The sequence below is a fragment of the Agelaius tricolor genome, unplaced genomic scaffold (assembly GCF_023055355.1).
Source record: "Agelaius tricolor isolate 1412-34295 unplaced genomic scaffold, bAgeTri1.0.p SCAF_3, whole genome shotgun sequence".
Classification (NCBI taxonomy): Eukaryota; Metazoa; Chordata; class Aves; order Passeriformes; family Icteridae; genus Agelaius; species Agelaius tricolor.
Genome location: NW_027269263.1, coordinates 7690866 through 7715174, shown reverse-complemented (window position 1 = coordinate 7715174; position 24309 = coordinate 7690866). Strand labels below are relative to the sequence as shown.

General features: G+C 37.2%; 1 protein-coding gene across 2 annotated transcripts in view; it reads right to left on the bottom strand.

Moving 5' to 3' along the window:
* Positions 1–24309, bottom strand: part of CCDC91 (coiled-coil domain containing 91) — a 114634-nt gene that overhangs the window by 1483 nt on the left and 88842 nt on the right. The window lies entirely within an intron of this gene.

Genomic DNA, 24309 nt, shown 5'->3' with positions numbered 1-24309 from the left:
GTAAATCCCCATGGAAATTACAGCTGTTGCTTTTATAGAAACACTGCTTTGGGTTTAAAGTGATCACTACATATGACTGCACATTCAAAATTTCAAAGCCTACTTCTAATTTAAATGGCAGCATATGAAAGTAGTTCCCAGAGGAAAACTTCAACATATTTGCTATTTACTTTGCTTGTTCCTACATTTTATCCCCTAATGCCAAACAATGTGAACTATATATATATATAAAAATATATCCTTGCTGTATAGACAATCTTCCCCACCAAAAAAGATAAGAACACCATAGCAAGATTTGGCAGAGTTTATCATATAAATGACAAAAATATGGTTTACTGAAAAGCATTTGAATTTTTTAAACATTAATTAATAAATAAAATGCACTGCAAAATTCCTTCCATTTGAATGTTGAAGTTCAGACATCTAACAAATATTATCACAACTGAGAGATGTTTTCAATCTGACGATCCTTTAATCGGCCCAAATTCAACTAAATACCCATATAATGACAACACAGGGTGAGACTGAAAAGTAGTGGTACAAGGCTAACGTGGCATAAAAATTATGCCCCTCAAGGGAAGGGAAGTAATGGAATTTTGAAGAAGTCAGCACTTCTGCCAGATTATTTTGCACAGGTTCATATGCAATGGAAAACGGAAAGTTTTTCAAAAAATGTATCCTGACTCATATATTTTGGACTCACAGCTTTAATTACAGCTTTCAACAAAAACTGATCTGTTTATCAATCAGCAGTCCAGTTAATTGCTCTAACAGTCACTTGAATGCCCATTTTGTTTTACAGCATATAGCCTTTTTTAAAAAACATCAACACATCAATGCAAGGCAAGGATAGTGACAGCTTCCCACATAACTTTGAGAATGCACTCAGGAAAAAGTTGCAGCGCTGTGATTTAATACACAAAGGGAAACATTTTTATGACCCTGTGCTTTTCTGCTCCACAAGTTCCTCTAATTTATGCAAAACTGGGTAGTTAGAATATTTCGGCAATTTCTTTCAACACAGATGAATGTATCAAATCCAGTCACCAGCAGAAAACACATGTATTTTCTAAACACCACACAATCATAAAACTCTCCTTAAGTAATAGAAGCATAGAATCACAGGATGGTTTGGGTTGGAAAGGACCTTAAAGATCATCCAGTTCCAGCCCCCTGTCATGGGCAGGGGCACCTCCCACTGGAATCGGCTGCTCAGAGCCCCATCCCACCCAGTCTGCCTGTGTTTCTACTTCTGCTGTTCAAAATTCTGCATCTCTCTGCAAAAGCAGGCATGAGGGCTCCATACACAGCCTGATGAGAACCTGGCCCGCTGATTTACAGCAGATTTTAAAGCAGATCTAGTTCAAATAAATGTAAAAAAAGTCTGTTCTTCATATATTCAACTAACAGCTGCTACTGACAAGAAAATGGAAGAAACAGCAAACTAATCTCTAAAGAAGCTGTATCTGTAAGAGTGTGGAGCAATGGAACAAAAAAACCCCACTCTGATGTGCTGGTGCATTTTCTCTGATTTGAAAAGTATCTTGCCTCCTTTGTATCTTCTGGACCAAAACATTTTGCTTGGGGAAGCTTGCAGATTTTTTTTTTTTTTGTGCTTGTGATCCAAATTTCTTTGGGGAATGAATGGACAGATACAGCACAGTTCACATAATATCATCTGTTGCACGTTAAGAAAGAACATGAGATACCTCTTTCTCCAATTAATATAATTCTCACATGATGTCATCAGATTCTCTTGCTTCTGGCAGGTATATCAATTGGAGAAGCTCAGCATGAAACTGAATTTTGGTGGTTTCATTCTATTGCATGTTATATCATTATACTCCTAGACAATTCTTTCTTGAGCTTTGACCAAACTCTCCATTTTCTTTTCATGCAGCCTTTCCTTGCAAATTCTGCTTTAAAGGGACCAGAGTAGCTCACCAGATGTGTGTTCTGATATGCTGCTGTTCAATTTCTTTACCTGCAATCTCAAACTGTATAGGATTTACCTGCAATCTCAAACTGTATAGGATTAAATTTATTTCACCAAGTACTAAAGTAAATGTTTAATGTGTGTAGTGATTGGCTGCAGCATGAACAAACCAGAATTTCCTCAGGCTTGAGCAAGATTTTAAAAGTCTCAAATGAATTAAGTACACATTTGAGGAGCCTTTGTTGAACTCAAGTGGTTAGTTGGCAGTTTCCATTTGTGCATAAGAAAAGTTTATTGCTTGTTAAACATTTATGTAAATGCAATAACATAAAACTTGAGAATTTAGTTCCCCCTTGTTTGCTCAGTTTATGAATATGCATCGCCTTGAGCAGAGCATATAAAAATCTTCAATGCTACAGTAAAGACAAAACAACCCAGAAAGACTTGGGATCTTCACATAACACAAAAAGAGAAGTAATGATGCTGTCTTTGAAAATGGTACATTTGAATCTGTTCAGAAGGAGAACATGCTTGTTAATGGGAAAATTGGCTTGGCTGGGAAATAGAAACAAATGAAGCTTTGTTATGTAATATATTGTTGAATGAACTGTTAGCCATGGACACAGCTTTCTCAAAGAGTACCTCCACATTGCTGTGCTCCTGCTTGCATAACATACCACAAAATGGGAAAATTTATAAGATAGTTTAAATCTCACTTTTCCAAACAGTCTTCTCTCGGTATTTTTAGCTTCTGCTCCTTTCATGGAATGACCTCATGATTTAAACAAACATAGACAGACATCTGGCAAATTCAAATGTGACTTTTATGCAAATGTAATTGGTATAAATAACATATTTGGGCTGGAGCATTCACACAACCAAACCTACCCAACTGTTCTGATTCTATGCATCAAGTTGGTTCAGATCTGCCAAGAAAGGGCATTTTCCTATACCATACTGTCACTGTTGTCATTGCTAGTCAATATTTCTCTCTCACTCTATGAAATCTATTAGTTCAAAGTTCCCAAATTATTTAGACTCTGTCTAGTTGATGGAGCTTTAATTTGCTCAAAGCTTTAATGTTCCAGAAGTTCATCATTTTAAGTTACCCAACAGTATATTTTAATTCTGTACAGATTTTTTTTTCCTTAAGAACCAGAGGTTGTCTCTCTAGGCACTAGTATGGATCCTGCTGAGAAAGTGGATGCATGAGATTTGGAAAAAAACACTTCTTGAATTCCACTCCTCACATTCCCACTATCCTTCAGACATTTCATTTACCAAAAATGGCCAGAGTCTTTCAGGACCATCCAACACACTCAGTGCTGTTTGTTCCCCTCTCTTTAAAGCCTCAGTCCACTTTTCAGATGTAAGTGCATTTCCACACTGCTTCTGGCCAAAGGTGCCTGGATGGGACACCCTCAGATGTGGGTCTCACCTCAGTCACATCCACAGGCCCGCCAGGATGCTGTGCCTTGGGGCCATGCAAGGCATGACCTGAAGGCACAAACCCCAGCAGAACTCCTGAGCAGATGCAAGAATTGGACTTGGGAAATGAAAAAAAAAAAAAAAAAAAAAAGAAAAGGTACTGTGTTACCACCAGGAGAACGCTTCTACCCCAGCCTGCTCTATTTCACTTTAAGTCAACCCATCCCTCGAAGTTCCCCTGCATCACTTCAGCCATCCATAGCTCAAAGCAAACCACAGTTAACCACCATTCTTAGCTCTAAATTTTCCTAAATTTACCTTACCTTTCAAATTCTCTGTGAAACAGGAAAAAGGTCTACACGTGTAATGCCTAAAGTAGAAATTAGTTTCTTACACAAACAACTGAGCATGCACATCCTTCATCCCTTCCCCTACTTGCAAATAGGTTTGTTTTTCATACTTAGCTTCTTCTATTAAATACTCACCAACTTTTTTAAATGCTTCAAATTACTAGAGGAGAAACCCAGTCAGAACTCTATAAATAATTCCTGTATGTCAGAATAATACTCTCCCTTTCTAGTAATTAACAAAATAGCACATGGAAAATATAACTTTAGGTTGAACACTGAAAAATATGAGATGAAATCCTGATCTCACCACAGTAAAGGTATATTTTATTATTAATCTCACTATGGCCTGAAGTTCACCCAGAAAAGTGAAGATAACAAAATTAATGTTAAATATGGCTCTTCAATTTTCCTGTCTGTATAAATATGACTGTTTAAAAAAGTGTATTTTTCAAAATTATCTCTCAGAAAACACAACTTCCCAATATCAAATATATTTTCAGCTGTAGGAATTTATTCAAACACACATTGAAAAATTTACCTATACTTCAAATGAAAATTAGAGGATTAATGTATTCAGTAGCAGCAGCTCACTACACTGACTCTGTGATACTAACATGAGTAAAAACTGCAATTTTCTTTTTATCATGAAATTCAACAAATACCATGACCAAACATTAAAAAAAAAGAGGAAAGATGTTGAAGAAGAAAGCTTTTAATTGTACTTTTATTACTGGTGTTTTTGTAGTTGACCACACACAAAATAAATAAAAAGTTATGCCATTATATTGTAATGAAGCAGAGCAATTTCCCTAAGATCATAAAATCAAAAAGTTTTTGAGTCCTGTTATTTTTCCAGGAAAAATGCAAAGAAGTTAATAAATAAACTATTCCAGTAGTGATATTTACACTTATGTTCATCCATACAGGAGGAAGGGGCAGTGGGGGACTTAAAATCCTCAAAAATATCCTTGTTACTCAAAGAAAATATTGTTCATGCAAAGATGGAAAAATTTCAAATGCAAAATGAATGTTTTGGAGACGTGAAAACATAGATATGGATGTGTGAAGAGAATAGGTTCTGAAGGTGGATTTAAGGGACTGATAATAAGGATTTTCATTTATTTAGTGTTTACAAATAGCTGCTGGTTGGCTCTTGAAGAGGATTCATCACCAAGCTATTTCTTTGAAGTTAAATATTTATTAGCCACAGGTAATTATTCATAGACATCAGTCTGGTATTCATTTCATATTTTCCAAAAGACTTGCAGTATAAGCATTCTTATATATTTTCTGTCCCCTCTCTGATGAATGTTCAATAGAAAGGGGACATTTTGACATCAGAGGTAAAACAATTGAAGCTTTGTTTTAATAATCAGTAAAGTAGTTTACCCCAGTTAATTTAGTCTTATTTTCTCTATGTATTTTTACTGCTGATAAATATACTAAAGCTTTGTCTCTTTGCTGTTTGCAAACAAACTGATTTCCATTTGCTATTATTCTATATGGTTTTGTATTATATAAATTTACTAATTAAATTTTTTTTCTCTAAAAGAAAGAAAATAGAAATTGAAGAATGATGACAGGCATACTTCAGACTATGATTTTTTTTATAATTTAGTTAAATATCTTTGTGGAAGAAAATTATTATAAGACTAAACTAACAGTTCATATGTTTATTTGAAAAGACTCTGGAATAATTTTTCATTTTATTCTATAGTTCTAACTTAGCACTGTTTGATCAACACTTAGATAGATGTGTCCATGGAGGGCAGAACACCAGTAAAAAGTGCTGATGATGACAGATTGCTTTTCTAAATACTTCTATACTTACTTATTAAGGACTAGAGAAACAAATTTAACTCCCTTTGAAATCAGTGAGATCAGAACTATACATTACTTAAGTATAAGGCAGAAATTATAGTGATGCTTGATTTGTTCATGTATATAAATATTTTACTAAAAAATGTTGTCAGTGGCACTTCCTCCTGTGTGCAGGGACTTGCTTGAAAACAACAACAGGTAAAAATACCCTGGGTTGCTCCTGGAGCAGGGAATCCAGATGTAACACAACTTCTTGCTTAGAGTTAATCATTGATGTTGCAACTGAATTTGCCTTTAGGTATTGCTGTTTCTCCTAATTACCTGTAGATCTGTACCTAACAATAATTACCTAACAATAGGTAATTATTTTAAATTGATTTTGGCATCAGTCTGAGCTATAAATTACAGTTATGGTCTTTCTGAACAATGGTCTGAACTTCAATTCTAAGTGAATAAATGGTTGCATTTTAAATATGTGATACTTTCTAAGTATTTTTTAGAGACAAAGTATTTTTGGAAAAATAATGGCTTTTCATGTATGATCAAAACCTTAACTTTTGCAGGCTCCTGCTGGCCCAGTTGATGGTGAAAAGCACTACTGCACCTTAGTGCTAAGATTCCACTGTACTGGATATTGGCCAACAAACAAAGTCCAACAGATCCTTGCAGTGTAATTAAACACTCATCAGTGTCTTTTCACTGCTTGATTGGTCAATGCTCCTCTTCGAGGAAAATTCAAAGACAAGGGCTTTGCTTTGTACAATTTTTATGATATATGGACAGGTTTTGCTTGGGTTTTTTTTCCCCACCACAATTAACCCACTCCAGTGAATGAGCCTGACACGATCCTGAAAGGTTCTGTAGAAATTCAGAAATTCAGCCACATGCTAATATTTTCTAGTAGAACTATGGTTTCAGAACTCTTTCTCGGCGCACTAACATGAACTTCTCCCCACAGATTGAACAGAAGGCTTTAAAAAAATTCCCTAGCACATTAAACAGATCATAAAGAAAAATTATTACCTTGAGGAACCTGCAAATCTGAGAGTTGGATGAGGAAACAATGAACTACTTCCTCTCATTTCTATAATGGATGAGAAGGAAAACAGATCCATATGGTACATATATGCAGCAGAGCTTATTTTAGAGTTAATCCCAGGACAGGACATTTTTGTCTGTCCACCTGTGAATTTCTACTATTGATAACACTTACTAAGTATATAAAAACAAGGTTCTTCGTGGCTGTAATTTATACAGTATCTCCTACACATTAGAAAGTCATCAGTGTTCAAGACAACCTCTAGGAAACAGTGATGTTTAATAAATTATATTGCCATGTGAAAATGTTTCGGTTTTTTCCCCCCTTTAAATAAATAATGCTGCAACTTCTAAACCTTAAGGATTTTATGCTTGGAATTTGATCATTAAAATAATACCATATGTTGGACACATCTTTAAAACAGATTTGCCTAGTTTGCTGAAGGTGGTGGGAAAACAGCCTGTCAAACCTCTCAGAATCTCCACTGTCTCCCAGCTGGACCCAGGAATGTAAGAAAATACTAAATTTTCTTCATATAAATACAAGAAAGAAATTTGCTTTCAATCAAGGAAATTAGATCAAGTGCAAAAAGAACTAAAAACCATTGCAGCATCTGCTCAGACTTCTGTAGAAGGTGAAAAATACGCATTTTCTAAGCCCACAAAAATAATAATGAATATTTATGTGCATTAGCACATGAAACATCTCTGTAGTGACCTACCTACTTAACAGGTTACAAACATGGGGTTTCTTCTTCTCTAATAATTATTTATAGACTATTGCCATACACTAAAAAAAGGAGTTACCATAATTGCTACTATAAATGCTGATTGGTCCAGCAATCTGATTGTTGTGGTTTTAAGTCACAGGTTCAAGATTCTTAAAGCAAACATACAGAAACACATGCAAACAGTGTCTTCAAAATCTCTGACTGACAAATAGTGAATATTTGGCCCTGGCAGATGCCTACACAGCTTCTGAAACACAATGGATTTCAGTCTTGACAAGGCAGGCATGAGCAGAAGACTAACCACAATGTGGCCTAATTCATCACATCACTCGCTCTGATATGAAAAAAGAGAACTAGAACCTTACAACAGCACGTAAATAAAAGATTTATAAGTGACTCGGACTGATTTCTATCCAGGCTTGTCAGAGCCTGAATGCTCACAGAGTGTAGAAGTCCTTAATAGTTTTCTCCTAATCTCCAACTGTTTTGAGTAACCAAATCAGTCTTGGGCACTATCACATCCTGATTTAATACAGCTACAAATGACTTGGCAGAGATTACACAGGGCTTCTGTGGAGCTTCATAAACCCAAATTGCCACCTTTCCAGGAAAATGCCTGAAGACTATCAGACTGTGCTTCCTGAAAAGCCCTGAGTGCAGGGCTGGGTGATAGATCTGGTATCAAAGATCTGTTTCATTTGTCAGTATGCAAACATGTTCCAAATTAATCCACAGTAACCGCTCTTGGTTAAAAGCAGCAACAATCTTCCTACACATAAAAATTGCTATTGTTATCCAGCCAAATAAAAAAATGTTATCTGATGGGCTCATGTTGAGTCATGCTCGCAGAATTGCCTTACAGTACCCAGATGGTATCTACAGAACTGGATTAATTAAGCCTAACTGAAAAGCAAACAGCAAACACGGGCATTAATAAGAACAGTATTTTTGTTACTGTGAATATGTATTTTGCATTTTCTGTGAATAAGTATGTAAAATAGAAATAATCATTGCATCACAAGTGTTTGCAGTGCATACAAATTGGGAAAAAAAATACCCTAATAATGTGCATGACTGTGAATCCACAGTTGTATAACTGCTACTCCATTGCCATGGGTGCTTTCCAAACATCTCTTCATGAACAGAAGGCTCAGCAGGAGCACAACTTCTTTGCCTCTAAGAAGGGTAACAGGTGGTTGATAACACACATGGCAGAGAATCACTGCATTAGGCTGGGAGGTGAAAAGACTGTTTTATGGAAAGCTGAAGCTAAAAATAGCATAATGAGTCAGACTGTAATTAATCTGCCTAGCTATCAAGGAGACTGCAGTTGCATCATGGTTATCTGAAGGTTCCTGTGACATTTTGACACTATCTGCCACAACCTCTAAAGCAAAGTGTCCCCTAACAACACGCTGGAATTTGGTAAATAGAAGCAGCAGGAGAAAAATCCCACCTCTTGGTTCTGAGGAACACTTGATTTAACAGCCAGGTTTTCATTTTAATGAAACTTTAAGATGTGACAGGATGAAACAGAACATTCTAGAAGCCATGGGCAAAGGTGATATCACATGAAATACAGGTATCTTTCTAAAATTACCATTGTAAGTTACAGAAGATGGATTCACATGAAGAAATGAAATGGGGAAAAACAGCCTGAAGCAAATCTGTGATAAATTTAGCATTAAATCTGTGGCAATATACATGCATTAGGATAAGCAATTATACATTCAGGTTCAGGGAATACAAAATAATGTCCTACTATTCAGACAGAAATTTTTGAGCCCGCATTTACTACTGGACTTCTTCAGTATTGAGAAGATTGAACACAATGTTTTTTACTGACAGTAACATTTTACTGGAAAACTCAGTTTGGAGTTTGAAGCCAAGCTACTGCAGCAAAATTCAGGGCAGCTGCTGGCAAAACAGCTCATAAAGTTGCAGCTGCAACACTGTCATCAAAGGCAAGACCTCCTTGTTTCAAAACACACTCAGATGGAGTACCCAGGCTCTCAGCACGTCATCACTTACAACACCACAGGCAGGAGGATTCCAAAGGAGGAGGGAGAAATAACCAGCAGGACACGATAATCTGCAGGTTTTCTGCTCCATGCTGCTCCAAATCCTTCCTGCAACTGCCAGCCAGTGGAGACTCCTCAAGAGCAGGGATAGAGGGCATTGCCCAAAGCAGTTTCCTTTGGGAACCTGCCTGGCTGTTCTGCTGCTTTTCCAGATGCAAGGCTTTGCTGAGAAATTACACCCAGAACACAAAATTGTTGTAGGTCACAATACAAAGCAACAGTCCATTTTCAGAAGGCTTCAAGCCCTGTTTTATTATAGCATGCATGCTTTTGGTACATTCCTACAGAACTCCTAAGTTTTCACTTTAATCATTGGTCAGGAAAGACCAACAAAGTGCTCATTGGAATAGACAGCTGCAGATTTCTCTTATTTATCCTTCTTTCTTTCTTGATTTCTATGTCAATGACCTTGATAGAAAATTCTTTCAGGGATAAACATGGATCCTCTTATCGAACTTCTCTCTGGCTCACAGAAGTTGCTGTAAAACCTCTTTCACATACAACCACAAAGAGAACAGCAGTTTTTCACATCAGCAATACCATGTTTCACATTAGTTAAAAAAAAAAAAAAAAAGCAAACAAAAAGAAGAAACTGTTGCTAACTGTTGCTTAGCAGGCTGGGGTGGAGGGAAAGGGCAAGGGAGAGAAAAATATACTTGACCAAATTATATGAGTCAGTAGTCTGCAGCCAAAGCAGAAAAATAACATACATACATATTAACTATAAGTCATTGAAGCATCTTGCTGAATTTCTAACACATAGGTAAATATTTGAATGCAAAAAATAAACAGGAAACCACATCCCTTTGCTTCATCTATCCAATCTTCCTATTGCTGTAGGTAAGAAAATTTATTTCTTTACACGTTTCTCTAGCTTCATAGACAACTCAATTAAGTCTCAAATTTTGATCCCACTGGCTTTGCTGTAGGAATCCGATTGCAGGAAATAATTACAGAAAAGATTCATCAAACCACATATGGTAAGGCCAACTTGCCCATTTACTTTTTAAAGATCTGAGTTCAGCAAAAAACATACCTGAAAAAAAAAAAAAAAAAAAAAGAGCAAAGAAGCTGCAAAATTTGGGGTAAAAATACTCTGAATTTTCCTGCATATAACCAACTACGAAAAGTCTCAAATAATTCCCCAGCTAAAGGAGTAAGCAGATAAAACTATTGAGGTTCAAGTATCTCCACATAAAAGGACTTGGGTGTAAATGAGAAGCAGCACAAAAACCCCAAACAAACCCTGAACTACGAATATTCCTCAGCTGTAGGAAAACACAGCTCAGAACGTAATAAACCATCCTTATACACAAAGTCTACTCATTTTACTTGTGCAGTGAACAAGAGAAAAAAATAATTTGCCCTCAAAACTCTACAGCCAAGACAATCTGCCAAGTAATGTGACTTTGTGGTGGTTCTGCAAGAACTCTGGGCTTATCCTATCCTGACACAAGGACAGAGAAATTCTACAGAGCACCTCGTTAAAATGACTGTGATTTCTGGATCTTTGCAACACAAACACAGAGACCACAAAACTGCCCCTGCATGTCATGGAAACAATGGAGAAAGGGGGCTTCTGTCTTCTGTCTTTGTCTCTTTGGGCCTCAATTCATCAATTGATAATTGAATTCCAGTGTAATTAAAATGGTATCACAAAAATCTAGCGATGGAAGAGACAGTGATCCAACTTCTGATCTCTGCACTGGGAACTCATAATAAAATCAATCAGAGTGGAACAATTGCCTCTTCTCTTTTTGCAGTGTGACAGCCTTGCAGGTGCATGCCAAAAAGCCTTTGCTGAGCACGACCATCATTAACTTTCATGACTCTTTAGGATCCCCTTGGTGCTAAAAGAATGGTACAGCAGGGACTTGGAAAAAGCCAAGAAGTTGACCTATGACTAAGAAAATAAAACTGCAGATGATATTCTTAGCTTTAATTAATCCAAGTGATCATATTGAAATGATTAAACTTTCCATCTAGTACAAAGCAATGTAAGAAAATTACACCAACTTAAAGATCAAATTTATAATTGCTGTTATGTTACAAAAATACCTAGTTATACATTCTCATAAATTCTGAATCAAGAAATGGCAGTGAAAAACAAATATGGTTACCAGCATATGGCTGAATTTGAAAGACAAAGACAGCAAATAATTAAGGTTTTATTTTCATAGGAATGACAAAAACGTCCCCAAAGTCCTCCTCCTTCTCCTCAAAACATTCACTTACTCAGTCTAATAGAATATTAAATGTTTAAGCTTCAAAATTCAGCTGACCTAACTTTCTCACTAGGATGGCAAGATAAGGGTATTCATGTTCATTTGCACACATGGATGCCTAGATTTTTCTGGGTTTTTTTGTTCTTGTTCTTTTTTTTTTTTTTTCTTTAAATTACCTACTCTTGGTTAATCAAAATGTCTCTTGAAAATGCCCCTGGACAAGAGTCACAAGTTGCACTAAAAATGGTCAATCCCACACACACCTAATCAAGAACTTTGAAGTTTTTTCTCTACTCAATAGCAAAACCTATTTTGAGAAAGTCATACAGAACACAGAACAACCGATCTTCAAACAGATGATCTGGTTACAATTCTCACATTTCCAGAAGTACACCATGAAACTCTGACACTGAGGGATGGATCAGGAGTAACACAGGAGAGCCTCACTTGCCGGGGGCCAGAGGTGTGCAAGGATGCCTCGCTTTCTCCTGTCACACAAAGCCTTCCTAATGGACAACAGAGGCATTTGGGAGCCTCCTCTGCCTTCTTATCAAGTACCTGCAGAACAGAGGGATCCTGGATGTCAGGTCTTGCCTTTCCCTGGACCTCAGGTGGTGCCCAAACACCTGATGATGAGAAAACCACACCACTCTCCACTGACAGATAGATCTGGGTGACATTAGCACAGTGCACACTGCAAGTCTTTATTCCTGTGAATACTCTGTATCCACAGAGCCAGCTGAATAATTACGTGTTTGCAGAGCAAATCCAAAGTTACTCTTACAGTAATTAAGATGATACACATTGGATTAAAAACACAATACATCTCAATCACAAGAGTAGCTTTGAAATAGTGGAGCGTCCAGTCATCTCATTGTTGAACATTATAATTCATCCTGTTATTTTTTTCCCTTTTTGGCTTTGATAGCACAATATTTTCTCAGTAATAACACCACTTGATTTCAGTTTCAGCTGGAATCTCGCCTGACTAAAGAATACAGGCATAATCTCAGCCTTTGTAGATTAATACACTGTGGCACAAAAGGATATATGAAACAGTTTTAACTTAAGTAAAGAATTTCAAACTCTGGCAACTTTACACTGAAGTAATTGCAGAAAACCCTACAATAGGCTATGATGTAGTTTCAACTAAATTTCTTTCTTCAGCATAAATGATCACTCAAAGAGTTTGGAAATTATAATTTTGGTTATTTAACAATTTTCTTTGTATTTAAATGAAACTAAGTGGCATAGAATTGTACATAGAATTGTATTTTTTCCCCCTTTCCATTTGTTAAAACCAGAGCACTATAATTTCCAGGAAAATAAACATTTACTTGAATGCATTATGTTTTGCTATTGAAAAATGGCAGAAAAATGCCAAAATGTCCTCTGAAGAAAAATGCCTGATCGGATCAATCATTAGAAATACTGCATTCCTCCACAGGAGACTACAATTTCCTTTTAATATCAATCAATAGAAATACTACATTCCTCCACAGGAGACTATAATTTCCTTTTAATATTTGGAAACAATAATTTCAAAGCTTATAAAGACCTAAAAGTTGAGGAAGAAATGCCAGGCTCACTTCTGTATCCCCTGCAGATACATCACACTGCTCCAGGACCCTTATCCACAGAGGAGAAAAGGAGAGCCAGGTGCACCAAACTCATCTTACACTACAACTTCCCATAAATCCCAGGCTTAATCCTTTGGATTTATACTGCTCTTTGAGCTGGGTAAAGGAGCAGCGTGAAAATGCTCCTAAAACATCAATGTAAATATTTCTTTAATCCTATTAAAGCCACAAAACAGGCCCAGCTGAAGGAGCAGGAAACTGAGCTGAGGAACTCTCAGTGACCCCATCACTGGATCCCTCTTGGCACTGACCTGTTGGTCACAAGTTCAGCCTGGGCATGGCACAGATGCCCTGACATCAGGTGGATTCAGGACATCACCGTGGGGACCCCTAGGACACACGGGATGGGGCTGAGCTCTGCAGTAACACAAAGTTTTGCACTGGTACCTTGCAGCAGCTGAGTTATTAAAATAGCTGATGCACAAACAGAAGATAGGACTAGATATTTTTGAATACTTGTTGCTTTACGCAGAAATTTATGTTCCCCAAACACAACACTGAATTCAGCCCAAAATGATACAACTTCATTGCTTTTCTTTAAACGTCAGAAGAAAGGGGAAAAGTTGAAAGAAAAATACTCAAGGTGACACCACACTTTAAAAACTGGGAAACTGGTCTGTTAAAATGTGTTGGTGGTAACGTTTAGGGTTTGGACTCCCATTAATGGGGCCCCAGGGAAAATATAAACACTCTTTCTGAAATTAAATCTTGAGTTTGCCCACCGCAGTCTTGTTTTCAGCTTCAGCTGTTGGCACGTCAGCCTGCAATTGAGGCCTTGCATCAAATGCCAAGCCAAACATTCAGCAACAAGAATGGTAATGACACCCTATTTTGTTCTAAGGCACATTAAAATATAGCAAGTATTATAAAAAAAAAAAAAAGGCAAAAAAATCACTCATTTGAGATTAATAACATAAAAGAAACTGATTTTTGTAACCTCTCTCACTTGCACTTGTCTTCAAATAATAAACCTTCAGAAGAAAGCTGTGCTTGACTCTTGAAATCAAGCACGCTTGCAAAACAGTAACACATATCAAAGTTCTGATAATAACTGCCTTAGGGCATAAGCTTCACCTACAAGAGTTCAAAACTAAATTCCCTGGTTTTGATGCACGATTTTGCAAGTGACTTAACAGGAATGGACCAATAAATGGAAGTCACTAATTTGTAACATAAGTTTCTCAGGTGGGATCCTTCCTATCCACAGAGACATGACACACTAATATCAGAACTCTGTTACTGGAACACCTCCTACCAGCATCTCTTTAAGTTATCTCTTACATTCCCACATTCTTTTCCTAAACACTGTGTTCAAGGTGAGAGTGTGTTGCTCCAGCTATTAGTTTTCCCTCTCTCTCTCTCTCTCTCTCCCAAATCTCCAGCCTTCTGCAATCTCTCCATGTAGATGGATCTGGAGTAAGGGATGCAGTGTAAAATACAGCTCCCTGTTCCAGGTGAGGGATTGGGATCTCTTGCCCAAGAAGGGAACAGTCATCCCTGCCCATCCTAATCCCAGCTCCTGTGATGTCTCATGATGCATAGGAACTGTCTCCTACATGCAAGAAAAATTGCAGTTTGGATCTACAAGGGATATATGGAGCTTCTAATATAAACACTGCTCTAAGACACTCAATCCCTGATGTGAATCTGGGTTGAAAATGGATCTGACTCAGAGAGCAGACTGTACCCATGACTCAAACCAGGGATTAACAATAATTTACCTGTCATGGGTAGGGAATTTGAAGAAGCTGCCAATTTACCAAGGAGACAGAGGAGAGGGTGCACCAGGAATTGGTACAGGGATTTGTTCCACCACTAATATACAGTGTTAACTTGAATAATGTAAGATACAACATACTCTAGCCTGCTACCCAATAAATGGAGTGAATTCCAAGCTTTCTCCTTAAAATCAGCCCCTCAATGTGAATAACAAAGTGGGACCAAGCAGGTGTCAATTCATGGCCTAACCAACAGCACTGTTATTTGCAGACCAAATGGATTTCTTTAATCAGAGGGTGGTGAGACACTGGAGCAGGTTGTCCAGAGAATTTGTGGATGCTCCATGCCTGGAAGTGTTCAAGGCAGGGTTGGATGGTGCCCTGGGTCCTCCAGTGAGAGGTGTCCCTGCCCATGGTGGGGGGGTTGATGCCCAACATGACCTTCCAGGTCCCTTCCAAAACAAACCACTGTGGTTCCATGATTCAGGTCTGAAAGCAGCAGATTTGTGTGTTTGTCTGCCTCCCTGGAGTAAGGAATTAGAAAGAGGGCAGATCCCTATGATAGTTCTAAGCCGGAGCCAAAAATGGTTGCAGCAGACACATTTAAACCATGCAAGCACATCAGTCCTCAACAGGAATCACATCAGCACTCCTGCTGGAACCATAAAGTCAACCATAAATTTAAAAAACCTGAATATTAGATGTAATAACCTGCAGTAACTACAATACCAGTCCAGTTACTGAAGTTAATGTTGTACTATATGGGAACAGCTCTTTTCTGTTCAAGACATTTGTAGGTAATTTAGAAGCCTTCCAAAGCAATAGTTTCACATTCACATGGAGTACTTTTCTGAAAGGCAGGTATAGGGGTTTCCTATTTTATTTCCATTCATCATCATGTCAGTTGTGTAACTATCTACTTTCTTAGAAATAATTTAGCAAATTTACTTAAAATAAAATTAATAATGGATGTGCACAGTTGAAAAAATTAGGCAATTTAAGTAAAGCAAAAGCACTAATTTCTAATCCAAATGAGATTAGCACCTGAAGAATCTGAACTATTGGGTTTAAAGCTACATTAGGATTCACTTTTCAAGAGGAGATTTTGTGGAGTTGCAATGGTTACTGCCAGTAGATGTATCAATGAAGGAGTTACCATCATGCATGGAAGCATAGAGAGGAAAGCAAAGGTGCAGTCAACAACAGGAGGTTCAAGGACTTCTCATCTAAATAGAGATGTTACCCATATAATGAAAGCCTAGAAAGCATCCAATTCAATAATTTCAGAAAAGATAAAATATAGATAACCAGTAGTTGAACTCTGTGTATGTCAATTCTTAGTTGGACAGAAAGCCAAACTGCTGTTTAAACTACTTTTTAATTTTAAAAATTTGCTTTGATTGCAGTTAGGACAGTAAGCATGAAGATTGGTGTATGGGTAAGATGAAAATGGGTCCAGCCTCCTAACACTTCCTCAGTGGCAGAAACACCAATTACATATAGAGATTTTTCTACAATGATAAAGTCTCATTTGGATGTAGGAAATTAAAAATCAATAGCAAGAAAAAACATGGGGTATTTTTCTGTCTGATAAGAGGGGCCAATAAGCCACAGTTATTTCCAATTAAACTGATGTTTGAAGGTGTTTTCTGGTAGTAATATTGTTTTCAAATCCTTCTTAACAATCATAACCAGTTTCAGCCATCAGACAGACATCTTATTTCTCTTCTACTGACCTTCCTCATTAGTTTGATCTAATTCTTACTACAAAAAGGGTTATAAATTACAAGGTCTTTATAATGACTATATGACCTATATGATAACTATGGCACTTATGCCAATATTGTAAAGAACTAAAATGTTATTTCAAGTGCAGCGCTTGAAATGTAAAGGGAGAATTTTCAGTCAGGTTTGTTTAAGAAAAACTTAAGAAAATTGACCACTTTCTGTGACAGTTCTGATGGATGAATAACAGAGTAACTATGTAGAAGTGCACACAATCTTCTCATGAGGTCAGATTTCAGGAGTGAATTACAGACAATTCCTCAGACAATTTGAAAACCCAAATGAATTTGCAGCAGCCTCTCTTCCACAAGGTGGATAAATCTAATTAAACTTGAGCTTCATGCATTCTTTTTCAGTCTTTACCTTACATAATTAAATGTAAGACATTAGTTTTCGCCAGAAAATCTTCTCTTAAAATATCAAAGAATGAGGAAATTGCACAGAAAATATTTCACATTTTAAGGAAAAGAAATCTACATAGATAACAGGGGTGATAAAAATTGTAAAATAGATCATTTTCCACAATATGTATTGGTAAATGTGCTTTCATAATAGCTTTAAACAGGCTTTGCTGCTAAATGAAAAAATCTAACATAAAACCTCCCAAGAAGTTGTAAAAGTGGATTCATGATAAATCAGATCTGTGTGAGTATAGTTAATTATGAAACATAGCACATGCCACTTAAAAAAAACCTGGAATGGGATTTTTTGTACCATAGCCAACCCCAAAAGTCAGTGTATCAGTTAGAAGCCTACTCAAAAGGTGGAAACAAAGGTTTACTTGCTTCCTTCAGACAAAACAAGCATACAAAATACACTCCAAAAACACAGCATGCTATTAGAAATAACCCTGAAAAACAAGGATAACCATGGAGGAAATCAGCAGTTTTAATCTGAATTACTGTCAGATTGTGTCAGGTATGTCCTGCTGCCTTGGATATAACTGGATCACTATTCTTCTTCCCTTCAAAAGCATTGTGACTACACTGCATCTGTGCACTGAATGAAATGCACAGTTCCCCTTCCAAGGGGTAAATACTTGTTGCACTGCAGAATAATCCCATTGAAAGTGGGGAAAGGTGTGACTTGCTCTTGGCTGGAATAGGCTGACCTTCTCTAAAGGTGTTTTATCAGGGTAAAACAGCATTTTCCAAATATTCCACATCTTTTTCAGAAAAGAGCAAAAATAACTCTGGGTCTTCTGGTTATGTGGCAAAGAGCCAAGCTGCCTGTCCTGGCACATCCCACACATCCCTGAGATGAGCCTGGAATTCTGTTTTCCAAAAGCACCTGCATTATTACCAAACTAAAGGGGTAATTCCTCTATGCAAAATCAGAAGAGAAACTTGTTGGATTTTTTTTGCTTCCCTGTGAGACAGACATGGCTTATATCAGCTTGCCAGTGATTCTTAAATATAAATACTGTGGCCCTTATTTTCTGTAGCATCAGAAAAAATTATCTATTAAACACAAAAGTATCTCCAAGAGTATCTCTCTGGCTATTCTCAATTCTGCAGTATTTTGGTAAACATTAGTCAGAGAAATGTTTAGTTCTGTTTTCTTCTAAAGGTTATGAGGCACAGCTGCACAAATCATATGGGAGCACACAGTAGTACAGAGAGTTTTGTTATAATGGTGACATCTCTGCTCTCAGAATCCGACCCTTAAATCAGGATGGGAGTGCACTTATGGCAAGTGTCTGACCTTCAGGGAAACAGGGGCTGCATTAAAAACAGATCTGTCATTCCAGTGTTACTCAGGCCCTAACATGTAGTTTTTTTCCTGACAGACCAAAATATGTCCTTTAAAGCCAACAAGAACTGTGTACAATTAGCAGACAAAAGGTGACTGATTAATGTCCTCCCCTTTGCTGTCAGAAAACAAGCAGAAGATTTTCCTGAGGGGAGATGAATGTCAATGTAAATAGGGAAAAATTAAAATTTGCTTGTTGGCTAGCTACTCACCTCATGAAGTGAATCTTTGTGATTTAGAGAAGTTCTTTAACTTTTCCTCTTGTAACTTACTCTCTCCTTTGTATACCAACTTCAAGAATTATTTTTTATCTCTATACAGCTAATGGTCACAAAAATTCATTAGGCACAATAATACTAGATCACTTTTTTGGTCTGCTATAAATATATAATAAATAAATAAAACATATTGAATTAATATTTTAAGCAATCAATTGGAGTGCATAGGCAGTAAATTACTGAACTATGACATTTATAAACAACTTGCAACCTGCACCACAGGCAAAATTCCTGAATATTATAACAGAATACTTTTTTAAACCTCTATTCTACAAGACTTCCTAACATTTGTGTGATTTTAGAATTAACAAGGCTTAGTTTAAAACAAAAAGTTTTGTTGAAAGTTTTCAACATTTGCAGATTATGTTCAAGAAGTCAGAACACTGTTCAAGTAGGAAAAAATAAGAAGCAGAGCACAGAATTTCTTGACCTTTCTAACAACAAATAATTGGATACACAATCTTAGTTTGAAGTACAGTAGTGATCAATCAATTGCCTTGATCATCAGAATTTTTATGAGACACCTGGAAATATAAAACTCTACCAGAATTCTCTGGGTGACATTCTGGTCTGTATAGATGTCCCCTGACAAACAGAAATATTTGCTTAAGTCAGTATTACATAGCTTTCAATATTTTCATTCGGTTATTAAAAAAAGTATAAAGTTTGTTTGTGTCTTTTACCTCCTATCTGCAAATTGATTTAAAAAGTAGTCTCAGCCAGTCATATAAAATGTAAATATATTTCAGGAATTGTCTTCATAAAACAGCAGGAGTTACAGAGAACTGCACAATATTTGTAGGTTCAACAGTATGAATGCAAAGAAAAGGCCAGCACACAGCCTCAAAATAAGATTAAGAAGCAAGGAGATTAATACATTGCAATACTGATATTATTCTATTCAGATATTGCTTAGCTGCTATTTTACTATTTCTTTTCAAGCTTATTTTCAGTTCAGAGATGAAGCATTACTCTCTTAAGTCAGCTGGCTTGGCTTCTCTCAGACCAGTGGATTCTGAAAATTCACCTTACTACCTTAGAGCAATTCTTGTCTTTCACTCTCCATCTCCCTGGGCCATCAGGTGCAGGCAGCACCTCCTTCACATCCTGGACCAGGGAGAGGAGACAAAGTGCAACCAGAGGATGAAGGAAAAGCTGTGATCTGGGCCCCCTTTACACAAGGAATTATCACACTTCTCCTTTGGTCACATATGCTTGCAACACACCTCCAAAATTTCAGTCGACCTTGGAACCGCAAACAACAAATGTGAAAGTTCCTTGGAGCTCTTACAAATTGCAATTTGAGAAAAAGCTTTGTTTATATCCACTTACTTCATCATCAGCCAACTGAAGCAAACTATTTTAGTAAATGGGCCAAAGCCCCACGTGAACTCCATAAAAAGTGGAGCAGGGATAGGCCCAGCCTATCTTTTTACTCCTAACAGAGGAGCATGTACACATTAATCAGATTTTAACCAAAAATATTGCAGAAGCAATGCAGTTGTACAGGTCAGGGAAGGGCACTGCTATGCTTCTGCTGTGCAGCCCAGGGATCAGGGTTGGGGAGCTCTACTCCTAAACCAGAATTTACAGGACATGAGGCTCTACTCCTTGCTGTGATGCCCAGGTAGCAAACACAAGCTTGGATGTACACACCTACACATGAGAGCCTATGTACAGACATGTACATATATCCCACCACATCAGCAAGATGTTTGAGCAAAATAAAACTATTAATCCTTTAAAAATTCTAGTGTTTGTTTTTATACTGAACGCTGGTGGAAGTATTTCCTTATATGAGGTAGTTCAGCTCTGGGGTTTTTTTAAGGATTAATAGTTAACAATTAATGCAAAAAGCTGGCAAACACTTCCTGCACTCACTAAGGCACAGCCTGAGGGGCTGGAATGTGGCAATTAGTGCATCTTGGGGCAATTAATGTGCTGGGGCTCCTCACAGGGCTGGGTGCTTCCAGAGCACTCAGGTGATCAGAAACCACAATGCAGAGCCAGAGGTTACAGCATGGTGAACATGAGGCAACAAAAGACAATACTGATAAATAGGTCAGTGAAACTTGAGTTTACATCAAAACAGATGGACTTTGGACACTCAAGGACAAGTGCTTCTTTACTCAATTCTAACCAATCTGAAAGATTCTGCTTCCCTCTACATCTGCATTTCAGACAGAGCTCTATAGCACATGATATGCATTGAATCCAAACCAAAAATAACATTTATTTGTATGACAGAAGTGCAAGCAGTGGCTTTCCACTTAGCCCCACTTCAGTGCTGTCCTGGATTGCCAAGCAAATTGTATTCTATTTGCCATCTGTATGGCAGTTGTCCTCTGTTCAGTGGGCAGTTTTTTCTTTATCTCTTCCACACCCACTCCTCCCTCTGGGGAGACATCTGCTGATAACAGGCTATTGAATGCCACTGCATGACTGATAAGAACTACAGCATCCCACTGGGAGATGCTTTGCCCAGAGGGAGGAGCCAAGCATTCCTACCTGGATATAATCTGGAGATTCTGGAACACCAGCACTGTTCCTCCACTGGATTTCCCAGAGGAACAGCTGCCTCTTCCACTGGATCTTCAGAGGAAGACTCCACCCTCCTACAGGATCCCTGCTCCATCAGAACCACACCTGACATTCCAGGAGGGCTGCAGCCACAATTCCAACTGGACTGCTACCAATCCCCTGACCCACAGGGTGTCAGGTTGTGCTCTGACTGTCAGTGGTGTTTTAGTTTACTGCATCGTTTATTTTATTTTTTTATTTTCTTCCCTAATAAAGAAATGTTATTCCTGCTCCCATATTTTTTGCCTGAGAGCCCCTTAATTTAAAATTTATAACAATTTGGAGGGAGGGGGTTTACATTCTCCATTTCAGGGGAGGCTCCTGCCTTCCTTGGCAGACACCTGTCTTTCCAAGCCAAGCCAAGTGCCTTTCTATCTGTGTGCTACCCTTCACCTCTGTCCCCTCATTGTCCAATCCACCAGCAATAAGTTGAAGCATTGTTTTGCCTTCCTGATATTTATTGCAGATGAAGGCAAAGCAAGACTACACATTCAAATATACCTTCAGGCAATTAATAAAGATAACTTTCTGGACATAGTGTGGATGGACCTTTGCTAGGGAAAAAAATTCTGGCTAATGTGCATTTGAATTTGATTCAGACAGATTCTTCAAGGTGTTACAAATGTTGAAATAAACCTCTACGAGTTTGATAGCTATGAAAAATGTCTCTGAACAGACAGGACAGCCTGACTCCAGCTCAGTTTTGATGCCTGCTTTGGAATGGTGGTGGCTATGAGATAATCATGATATAACAAAGAGTTAAGTTCCTGATTGACATTTCCTTCACATCTTAGATATCCACATTCCTAAGGTGTTAGCTGTGGCAACATTAAAAAAAAAACCAACATTTTTCTACTATAAGAATCTTCATTTATTATAGAACAGAGAAAATAAAACTAAGGCTGCAGTATATAATTAGAACTGCTGCCAACATAGTGCTATGTATCTGTAAAAACCTGGGTTCATATGGCACAATTACAATGCATGCCACATCTTCCTTTAGTGTATGAAAATACCTGTTTCAATCAGGATTTTTTTTTCTTTTTTTTCCCTCTTTATTTTAGCTTTAGTGTTCTTTTTTTGAAGGTGGAAAGACATGCCAAAAAATTCTCCCCTAGTTTTGGTGACTTTTTTGCCTTCAATACAGAAGAAGTTACATTTGTTCTTGTCAGCATTTTAGCACGATGCTATTGTTGCTTTTTGTTAAGCAACTTTTTACTAATTCAAATAATCTCCTGCTAACCAACTACAAACACTGCTGTGCCCATGGTTTGAAGGGTTCTACAGATTGTCAAACAGATTTTCAAAACAATCACGACACAGATGCAAGTTGGTACCTGGGATGCCCTGTCAATCTAAAAAACCCCAAAAAACTCTCCAAATCCTAGACAAGGCAATTTACTTGAGTTCTTTTTAGGAATTCCTTACATAAGCTGCTACTTAGCACAGTCCATAAAGTATATTTATACTCTTACAGGTATGAATTTTGACCATTTCCTCTGCCTCTTATGCAATTATATAAAAGCTATTATGCTACATGATTTGGAGTTAAACAAGTCTTTCACTTCCAACCTGAATACAGGCAGTCTTTATAAATCTTATGCCAGAAATATCTAGTTCTCCTTATGTATGATTTTTTTTTTTTAATTAATGGGTATGTGTCAACTGATCAAAAAAAAAAAGGTTGGCTGAAAAATTTGAATATGCTCTATGAAATGAAAGGAATTTATGCTCCTACCAGATAAATCAAAGATTTTGTTTCTTTGAAGGTGATATTTTCATATATATCTGCACTGGAGGCCTTACTGACCCATTCATTTATGACACTTATGATAAGTTATGATAAGTTATTTTAATAGCAGACCTACTTTCACCTTCCCCACAGCTTATCCTTCATAAACGACTGACTTCAGATATGCTCAAATATCCTTATGGATCATGTTTTGCACTGGATTCTGTTTAAATTGTCTTTCCAAATCAAACAAATCCTGCTAAAAGGAAATGTCTCCACACACAGCATAATGGAAGGAACTCACCCAGCTGCAATCCTAACTAGTAGCAGAGTGAAACTTCTGAAGGTAAATCCTATTTCCCATAGTATTATTAAACATATAAAAGCAGGGAATACAGAAGCAGAGGCCAAACTCATTATTTCTACTTCCTTCTCAGGACAACATTCCCCATTAGATTCAAGCTGAGTGATTTTGTTTATTGAGAATACTGAAATTTGATCTCAGGCTGCTACTGCCATATGAAAGAGGTTTTTAAAAATTATTTTTTGCTTATGTTTTCATAAAGAGCTTCAAAGGGGAGAAGTGTGTTATTTTTTTCTCCTCCTACTGAAAGCAAATCAAAGTCTCTTGAGCTACATTTTACTGTTTATACACAAGCATTAAACTGCCAGGATATAGCATGAATAAAAGATCTGAAAACAACTTTAAGAACATTGCAACATTTCATAACAAGAACAATGCACTGACTATAAATCACACTTAATAGAATACCAGTACATCTTCAGGTTCTCAGATAATATGAGTAGAGAGGAAAAAATTAATGGCCTTTCTGTGCATAAAAACTGCACAATAAAGTTCATTTGTGAACATAAAATAGCACCTGTTATTTGTACTGAAATGTTTTCTATGATCTGAGCTCAGATCACAATTTAAACATGATAGAGAGCATTTATGCCCCATCTTTATGTTACTTTATGTTATAAGAAATGCTATAAATTTTAACTGAACCATTAATGTCTGCTTTTCAGCTTGTAACGGCCTTAAAAGTCTGCAAATATATAGGAAGAAAGGTATCATAATAACAAATTGTTTGAAAAAATGAGTGAAAGATTTGAAGACCTAACTCCTGATTCAGTTTTCCTGTGAATTTTAAGAGAGGTCTGAGGTTTAGCAAACTCTATCAATTTCTCAGTTCATGATGAAACCCATCATG